This window comes from Nothoprocta perdicaria, unplaced genomic scaffold (assembly GCF_003342845.1).
Source record: "Nothoprocta perdicaria isolate Ctin4 unplaced genomic scaffold, notPer1 scaffold_18, whole genome shotgun sequence".
Taxonomy (NCBI): domain Eukaryota; kingdom Metazoa; phylum Chordata; class Aves; order Tinamiformes; family Tinamidae; genus Nothoprocta; species Nothoprocta perdicaria.
In genome coordinates, this window is record NW_020454982.1 from 5173326 (window position 1) to 5182621 (window position 9296).

Consider the following 9296-nt stretch of genomic DNA (forward strand, 5'->3'; position numbering starts at 1 on the left):
GTTATGGGTGAGCTCGGCCACTAACGTAAGCCCTAACACGGAGATGTGGAGCTGCTCCCAGCAGGGCACCTCAGTGGGAGCATCTCGGGGAACTGATTGAGCGCAGGAGCACACGTGGCAGCAGGACAGGCCAGGGCAGCACAAACAGGAGAAAGCAGCTGCCTCTCCTAGAACAGTATTTCTAATTTTCACCTTTAGAGCAAAGTAATATCACCACTTCCTGAGATTTTTTTCTATAGAGTTGCTTTCATTTACAGGCAATTAAAACATAGACTGTTCATTTCAAACACACATCCACACGTTGCTCGTGAGCATTTGTGACAGTGTGTAGACTCTTTACAAAAAAATGACATAATTTCCCCTTGCAGCTGTTTGATGGAAGACCCTCTGAGAACTTAGAGGGCAGCAACAGCCACCCACACACCACTACCCAAGAAACAGTCCCGCAGATGGGGCTGAGGGGCTCTCCTTCATCAATCAGTTGATTCACATGCTGAGGGCTGAAAATTGCTCTGGGCTTCATGGTTCTTCTTATTTCACTTGTGTTTACAACAATATCTGTGGTAGTTGCTTTTATGCATAATCACATAAAGTCACGTCTTGTACACAGGTAGCAAAAGCACACTCTTACCAGTGTGGTGCATTTGTCAAACTAGTTACATTCTTTTTGGCAATGTACTTTATCAAAGCTGTATTTTGCCTGCAGCAAAATAGTCAGCTGTTACAGTGAAGTGCTATATATCCACATTATCATATGAAAAATAATTATTCTCTGTATCTACTAAATTGCTGCTTATTTTTTCAGGCTGGAATTACAACTACTTTCATATAAGCATCCAACTTGCTACCCAAATTATTTGAATAGGTTGGGTGTAACACTGTAAATATGACCAAGGCAAAAAGCCAGGAATAAATCCGATAGTTTTATCCAAATAATGTAGTGGGGCCTCTCCTGTATCTCTGTAGCAGACAGTGGATTGTCCAGCTGTATGCACCAACTTGGGACCTCTGGCTACTTAAACAGAGATTCTGACATCCAGACCTCCAAAGAAACCACAAGTGAAATACCCAATAGTCTGAACCTCGTTTACACTGAAGACTGCATGGTTTTGTTGTAAACTGCAAGAGACTTTAAGATTCCTGGGAGATGACAGAACATGACAAGGCGTTTTGATGAAAAGAGAATCACATACAATGCATTATTTTCCCTTCTTTTTTTAGGCTACATTGCCTGTTTTGGGAGACCTCAATCTGGGAGGCAATGGATGAGTGAAAGATGGGCTCAAGACAGGTCAAACAGACTGTATGATCATAGGTCAGCATTGCCTGCACATGAGGCAGTGACATTCACGCCCTGCTCACCCACAAGCAGTTCCTGTCAATAGTGAAACATCCACTGAGCTCAGCACAACGACGACCCCAGCTTGTTCATGGCACAGGCCCTTCAGTGAGGCCTCGGGCTGTCAGTGCACGTGGAGACTTCCAAACACTTCCAAACCTCCCTTTTGTTCCTATTGACTAGGGTTTAATATACAAACTTGACATCTGGATTTTTTGATTCATACAACAGATTTAAACTTCAATATATTGATCTGAGCTCTAAAGTTGATTTTATCCAGTGTGTAGGCAAAGTATGCAGATTTCTGCAGCTTCAGGTGCACAACCTTGCCATGATGCAATGAGCATTTGTGGCATCTGCCACACAGATGATCTCTTAGACCAGCCTGTGCCAGCAGGAGTGTGTGACTGAACTACTGAAAGTGATCCCACATATGGCATTTTAACCAACTCACTTCCTCCTCTAGGATAGCTCTGGAGAGCAGTCAAATGTCACCCTCTGAAGAGAGACAGGACTTTCGCCCATCATGATGGCACCTGCCCTTGTCACCATTTTCTCAAAACTTGACACAGCTAATACAGGGACTTACGTTATCGCACAGAACCACTAGTGATGGATCTGGAAGGGCAAGAGCCCTAAGCAATCTTGCCACACCTATGCACTCGGAGTTAAAGCAAGCCTCTGCTATTGCAGACATTTCATTTGCTGGGGAAATGATGGGAAACATTTAGCAACTAATCTGTTTTATTATTGCAATAAATTGTCACATAGCCCCCCAGGTGTCCTCAGACTATAGAGCACTTCCAAAATACAGGAACAAATCATTAACTCATTACACAGAGGAGGAAAGCAAGACAAGGAAGCAGTGAGTTACTGGTAGAGACAGGAAAGAACCCAGGTGTCCCTCCTCCCCGGGTGAGTTCCCTCCCTACTACAATACACAGCCTTCCTCTGTCACCTACCGCTTTGTTCCTGCTTCTTCAGTTGTGGAGAAATCTGTCTGATGAAATGAAACATCTCTCCCCAGAAACATGGTAGCTGCTAAGTGAGAGTACTGGCTCACACAATCATCACGGCAAATGCCTTAGGACTGAGCCGTTCAACCTAGAGTAGAAAACATATTTTTGCTTTTTTTTCCCCCTCCCACTCGGTGTAAGTCTTGCCTGTCATTTTATTGTGCTAGTGAAAGCAAATTTCACTAGAAACTGAATCCATTTACAAATATTTTGATAAATTGAGACAGTTACTCAGGAAAAAAATGAGTATATGCAGATAAAATATAGTGTCAGGAGAACAGTTGCTGCACAGACCCACAGCCGACATAGACTTCATTTTATTTATGCCTCTTTAAAGTTACATGGGTGTCTCTGAGAAACAGAAACAAAATGAACATTATTTCTATTGGTAATAAATTAAAGAAAAACCTCAGGTGATTAATCCTCTAAAATTTGCAGTCTTGGTGGTTTTTTTTTTTTTTTTTTTTTTTTGGCAGAAAGATACACACGTAAAATTGTATCCCCACTGTTCTTGTACACACTCACGGTCTGATTCTGCAGGGGCAGTTGGCAACTTCCTTTCAGACTGTCTCAGTTTCTGACTGGAACAAGTCACAGAGCCATTCTACAGGATGCCATCCATCATGTTTGAAGTATCCTGCAAAGGGATTTCCATTAGAACGTAGTCCAGCAAGACCATCTTCCATCTACAGCATGACTTGCATTTTTATGTTATGTCTTGTTTTCTCTTCCTAATACTGAATTACCTACCTACCTATCTGTAGACCTACTGTAGCTCTGCTTTCTTGTAGGGGCAGAGATCATGCTGCACCTCAGCCTACAAGCAAAGCTCAGCAAGTGCCTTTCTTGCACTGAGTGACATAAATGGACAAACTGCTTCTCCGTAAACAACAGCACTTACTACAGCTTCTCTTGACCAGGAACTGTACAGAGTGACCTTTTGCAAAAAGCTACGATGGCTTATTGTACACACATACCATGTTTTCTCACCTTCACAGAGCCTGAGAAATGCTTTTTGATATCCACATCCTTAAAGCAACTCCAGAAAACCAAAACTTAGTAGAGGAAAACCCAGTGTGCATTGTCCTCTGAGGGTTCAAATAATCTTGTTTTTCACACGATACTATAGTACATGGGCAAAAGCAGCCCACTTCTACTGGATCACCACTTAAACAGAAAACTGAAGTGCAGGATGCTCAAACAGTAAGAAGCACTAAGCAGCCCTGCCCAGTGAGAGTCGTGTTGCATAGGAACTGCACCATGTATCACACAGTCTGGGATTCACACAGCAAGTTAAGTGCAGGGCATGGACTGACTCCTGCCTGCTCACAGCAAGAGCAAGTAGCAGAATGCTCTAAAGCACTGCTGTGCTCAACTGCTCCTGGTCTTCAGACACTGGCACCACAGGGCTGTTTTACCCTTCTAAATATAAGGAGCTTCCACAAAGCATGAAGTAGTAGAGAATTTAGAAGTGCCATCCCATGGCAAAAAAACTGACAGTAAAAGTAATCTATAAATGCCCTATTCAAATGTACAAGATGTCTCTTATTACGTGCTGTTCTCCAAGCACTTCTCTTGTCAATTCTACTTTGCAACTGATGAAAAGAAATATCTACAGCATCTCATAATGACAGGGCACAGCTAGTTTAAGGTTACTGATGAATAAGAAGGCCTTGAACACAGCTATGACAGTGCTACGTTTGTTGTTTGCCACATCAGAAAACAAATGCCAAACCACTTCATTCAGGGACTTCTATTTATCAGTTCTCTTAAAGAACAGGAGCAAAACACTGAGATGAGAAATAAAATCATGTGGAACATCATTCTCAGCATCAGGGCCAGCTTATTGGGAAGCTGGAGGCACCTGGGCTCAGGGAGCTCCTGGTATTGAACTGGTGTGTGGAGCTGCCCTGTCACACATTGCTGTCATGAGGACTGTAAAAATAGGGGATATTTAGTCCATATTTTCTTTTACTTTAAAAGTTGGTTGGTCAACACCTGAGCTAATACTCAGTTTAAGAAAACTATTAAAAATGTTGACCACTGTCATTTGGATTATCTCACATAGTTTCTTCTTTCAAATTGGGCATTATATAAAATATCCCAGTTTGCATCTGCTGAGATCAGTGATTGAATAAAATACTTCTTTTGGATCAGGGTCAAAAGACTAAAAAATGTCTACATATTCACCTGGGACTGTGGGAAAAGATGGCACATCAGAGCAAGAACAAGAAACAGAAGGACTTACCACATACATGGAATACGGCTACAGCTTCAGCATCTACAGGTGTCTGGTTGGAATGTGGGTTTGATTTGTAGCCCTCAGAGCAGTTGGCCTCTGTACTACAAATCAGAGCTCACCATCTGCTCCCCAAAGGGGAAAATACTGTGCCTTTTAACCCTACTGCAACAATTCCACAATGAATTTTACATAGAAAACTTTCTGAGCAGTAGAAAAGTTTTTTTTATCACTTTTGTTTAGAAATACTACATGGGTGCATTTACCATAAAATTTCTTCGTAATTAAATGTTCTTCTAGTCTTAGGAAGAAACTTGCACTACTGCTAATTAAGACAAAGAGTGTCAGGAGCATCTGAGAAAAATAACACTTTTACTCATAAAACTTGATGACAACATCTGATGTGTGAGAGAAAGAAGTGATTACTCTGGAAAGCCTGACTTACAGCCTCATGGCTCTCTCCTGTCGTGTTTTGTATTGCCCATGAAGTCAACACAGCACAGATCAAAGAAGGACTTAAAGGATTCATATTTCAATAAGAAGAATTAAAATAGCTAACTGCTCCCAAGCAAAGAAGGAAACAGTACTTGTGTAATATTCCAGTCTTGGCTTCACTGGAACTTTGTTATACTGCAGATCCATTCCATCTCTAATTAGTCCATATGTTCACTGTTCAAATTCACCTGACTTAAATTTATGACTTCCATACACATCCACACTATACATCCACACTACAAAAACTCAGTGGCAGCTGAATATAAAAAGTTGCATTCTTAAATTAAATACTTCAGGAGATCGAAGTATTCTAGGGAATTGGTGAATGATCTGTCTAGCACCACCCATTCCCTACAGGCTTCTAACCACGTGTGCTGGATCCTGTCAGCAGAGAAGAACTTCCACTCTGGCTTCCTTTCACTCTCCCTGATGGAGAAGAGTTCTGGAAATACTGTAACTATTCCCCACTCCTCCCCACTCTGTAGGAGGCATCATATGCTACTTCTTTTTTCTCTTTTTATTTAAAAAACTATGACCATGCTGTTTTCAGTAACCAGTTCCAGTTTTAATCAGAAATATTTTCATAAAAGGTGCTCCCTATCTATCTCAGATTATTGCATTTTTTTTCTCATTTCTTTCTGCACTTGTACTGCAACATGATGACTTTTTAGTTTTGCAAGGATTATCAGGCATATGTGAAAGAATAACTAAATATACCTCGACTGTCACATTGTTGTGATAGAATTTATCCAAAAATGCACTCAAGGACTTATTGAAAAATAATTCTCTATATTCAAGGGACATATTGCATCATCTTGCAGCACATGATTGCACTTGGAGGTCATTTGCTGTAAAACTGGGCGAAAAGGGATGAAATGTTGATACTTTTAAATCCCACTGACCTCATCTGCAGGACCTCCTTACTCTGAGGGACTCTTCCTCCTTAAAGGACGTCCTGCTTTGGATTCTGGAGATTGTGCGACTTCTGACTCTGTGCACCCAAAGACAACTAATGGGTAACAAATGAGCTACCCTCAGGGTGGCTGAACCTCTTTGTAGACTCTGCTTTCTCAAATGCCACAATGGAGCTACTGACAGAGAGGCAGAACACAATAGTACAATTAAAAAACATATCAATTACTCTCTGGTCTTCTGAAATAGAAGTCATATCCATGGCCAGCTGAAGTTATTTCAGACATTAAAACCAACTGCTTGAGCAGAGTAGGCCACAGCTCACCCCTAACAGTTTTCTAAATACACTTGTCAAACTTCCAAACATGCAAAGTGTTGTTCTGGTAATATACTATTTTCGGAGTATAGCATACAAACCACATATGCACATGGATAGAACCAGTTTCCCTTGCTCTAAACATTGCATAGTCTTTCTCTTTAAGGCAAAGCAGATGAAGTGTGAGAACAAAATCAGAACCATGACATTTTGCTTCTGTTATGCTCTTTGGATCAGTGTAACTATTTGAATAAAATGCAGCAGAAATTCTCCCACTTCTCCCCTCTAGTAAGCAGCTTTTGATTTATTTTTTGTACATGGAACTCCAGGAGGAAGATAACAATAAACTAGTTGGCAAATAACATATTTGAAAAACACCATGACATTTCTGGTATAAATTGCCTGATGAACATTTGAGACTCTCTACCATTTACGAGATCTGCATTCTCAGCAAGCCTGAATGGCTGTCCTTAACCTCTTCCTCATCTGAAGAAACACAGTGACCTCACTGAATTTTTTTTCCCATGCGCTATTGTCATCTGTATACTCCTAAACTCTTCTCTTTCAATCACAAAGAAACAAAGCAACTGAAGAACTGCTTAAATGAGCAGGTGAAAATCAGAATGTGACCCAACACGCTTAGAAAATCATCAGCCCAACAGGCTTATAAAAATCACATCATAGAGCCCTTTGTTTCTGTGAGCACAGAGATTTGCCTTGGTGACAGAAATAGCGTAGTGCCAAAGCTGCTGTAGCACTGACAGCCTTGTGCAGGGTACAAAAGCCTGTGAGAAACCTTGACATCACTGCCCAGGAGCCTACAGATTTCAGTACTATGAGAAACAGCTTGTGCTTTGCTGTACAGCAAAAATATTCATGGCTACCAGCTGCTGATAAGCACTTGCCAAAAATATCAGCTTCACTACATGGGCAATACACAGACAGTGGCTTAGTAAACTGTTCAAATGGCTGACTCTTGCTAATTATGACCAAATAAGTCAAATTCATCATTGTATTTAAACTAGTCAGTTTTGATGTAGGATCCTGGGTCTGGTTACATGTTTTATATATCCTGTGCTCAGTACACGAGTAGAATACACTGTAACCAGTTTACTGTCTAAAACACACTTTTGTGTAACAATTGCTTAATAACATTATTGTGCTGGTGGATGTGCTGCATAGCTGGACCGAAAAGAGACTAATTGTTCAAACATTCTCTAATAGCCAAAGATTAATACTAAAAACTGATTTTGCTAAATATTTGTAGTGTGTTATATCAGCTTTAGATTTTAAGTGCTCTATGGTATGTGAATGAACTGCCTAAGAGTATTAGCTTCATGGACTGTAATTCTATAGAGGCATCTTCAGTTTATTGCTCACACTATGGAGCGAACAAAAGAATCCCAGAAATTCAAGAGCTGCTCGCTCCACTGGACTGTCCTGCTGTCCTGCAGAGTGTGTGATATCACCTCTCACCTTGTCTACTCTCTAAAATATTTTGAGATATTAAACATTAAAAATGGCTCAACAATATGAACTCTTATAGTCTCCAAACTAGTCATAGTTCATGAGCTATGAGTGCATTTAATAGAATTAAATTAAGCTTAGGAAAGAGTTTTCCCTTTGTTCTGTTTGTTCATGCGTATTCTGTAGGAAGTGTCCATATGATCTAGGGATAGATCAAAGCAACCTGAAGAATGCTGGAGGCAGCAAGCAGCTGGAAACAGAACCTTTGCTGGGTCACCACATTAACTGTCAAGGGAACTGTGAAGACAAACTTTATAAATACACACATGGAAACACAAGATTCTCTTTTTCCACACTCCATTTTTGTTCTTTGACCTCTCAGATTAATATTCAGGTAAAAATAAAGCTAATCTAAAATAATATCAAAGTCATCATCCCTTGACTGCCCTATATCTTTCAAGGCGACTCCTCTAGAAATGACCAAACTAAAGGGTGAGATTTGCAGTGAAGCCTTAAAATTTGTTTAAATTGCATCTTCCTTACAACCCGTCCTGCTCTTAACATTGCACATCATAACATCACCTCTCTGTACTAGAGAACCACCTGCAGTGAGGCACCACCTTACTACTTATAAAAATAACAGCAATCTCTCCACATGCCTGTGACTATGTGATGTGCTGCAAAAGATAAGCACCAAGCACTGCTGATGGGGTAGAGGGACGCGCCCCTATAACCCAGACATCCATCCAATTCTGTTTCTTATTCAGAATCCATTACCTTGCAGATAACAAACAGCAAAATAGTAAATGAGAAAGAAATTATGTGCAGTAAACAAACAAGGACTTTGTCCTCACAGTTCAGAGCAGAATCCACCTTTGCCCACAGTTCAGCAATATTCAGCTCAAGTGTTTTCTTCAAGGACAAATCTGAGAAAGAGAGAAAATAAAGCTCTCACAAAACATGTCCATTGTATGAAAAATCTCTCCAACATACAATGTAAAGTGCTTTATAATTCTGAAAACTATCAACTAGATCTAGTGCACAATTATGTTATCAGAAAGTCTCCTATAGTTTTCTTAAGCTTTTCCTAGGTTATCTGTTTTAACTCTCTTGCTCCCTACAACAGAGAAACACAGTAAATTTTAGAGGTTTTCCTTGCTTTGTTCCTCTCCTGGCTGCAGGTGGTGTGCACAGAAGCGTCTTTCTGTCTTTTCCCATGTTCACCTTTGTTGGAGACTTCATTATGCCCTCCTGGTTGTTACTGCTCAGAAGGGTTTAACGACTGACAGTCACTCCTGGTACCCTTCAAAATAGCAGTTATGTAAAGAATTCACACTAAAATGACTTTAAGTCTTGCACAAGAATGTAGGAGTAATAACAACAACAAATCAAACAGGAAGGCTTCCTCCCCTCTCCGCGCCCCCCCCGCCACCTCCAATTTAAGCTCTAAAGAGAGCAAATATCACTACTCATAACAATCCAGACAAGTTAAAATATAATTTTGGATGATCA

At 40.5% G+C, this 9296-nt stretch overlaps 1 long non-coding RNA gene across 1 annotated transcript; it reads right to left on the reverse strand.

Moving 5' to 3' along the window:
* Positions 1–2345: 2345 nt before the first annotated feature.
* LOC112945018 lies at positions 2346–8704 on the reverse strand. Its single transcript, XR_003248915.1, has 3 exons — positions 8639–8704; positions 2881–2992; positions 2346–2443 (listed from the first exon to the last, which is right to left on the reverse strand). It is a non-coding gene; the product is annotated as an uncharacterized LOC112945018 (long non-coding RNA).
* Between the last annotated feature and the right edge of the window lie 592 nt (positions 8705–9296).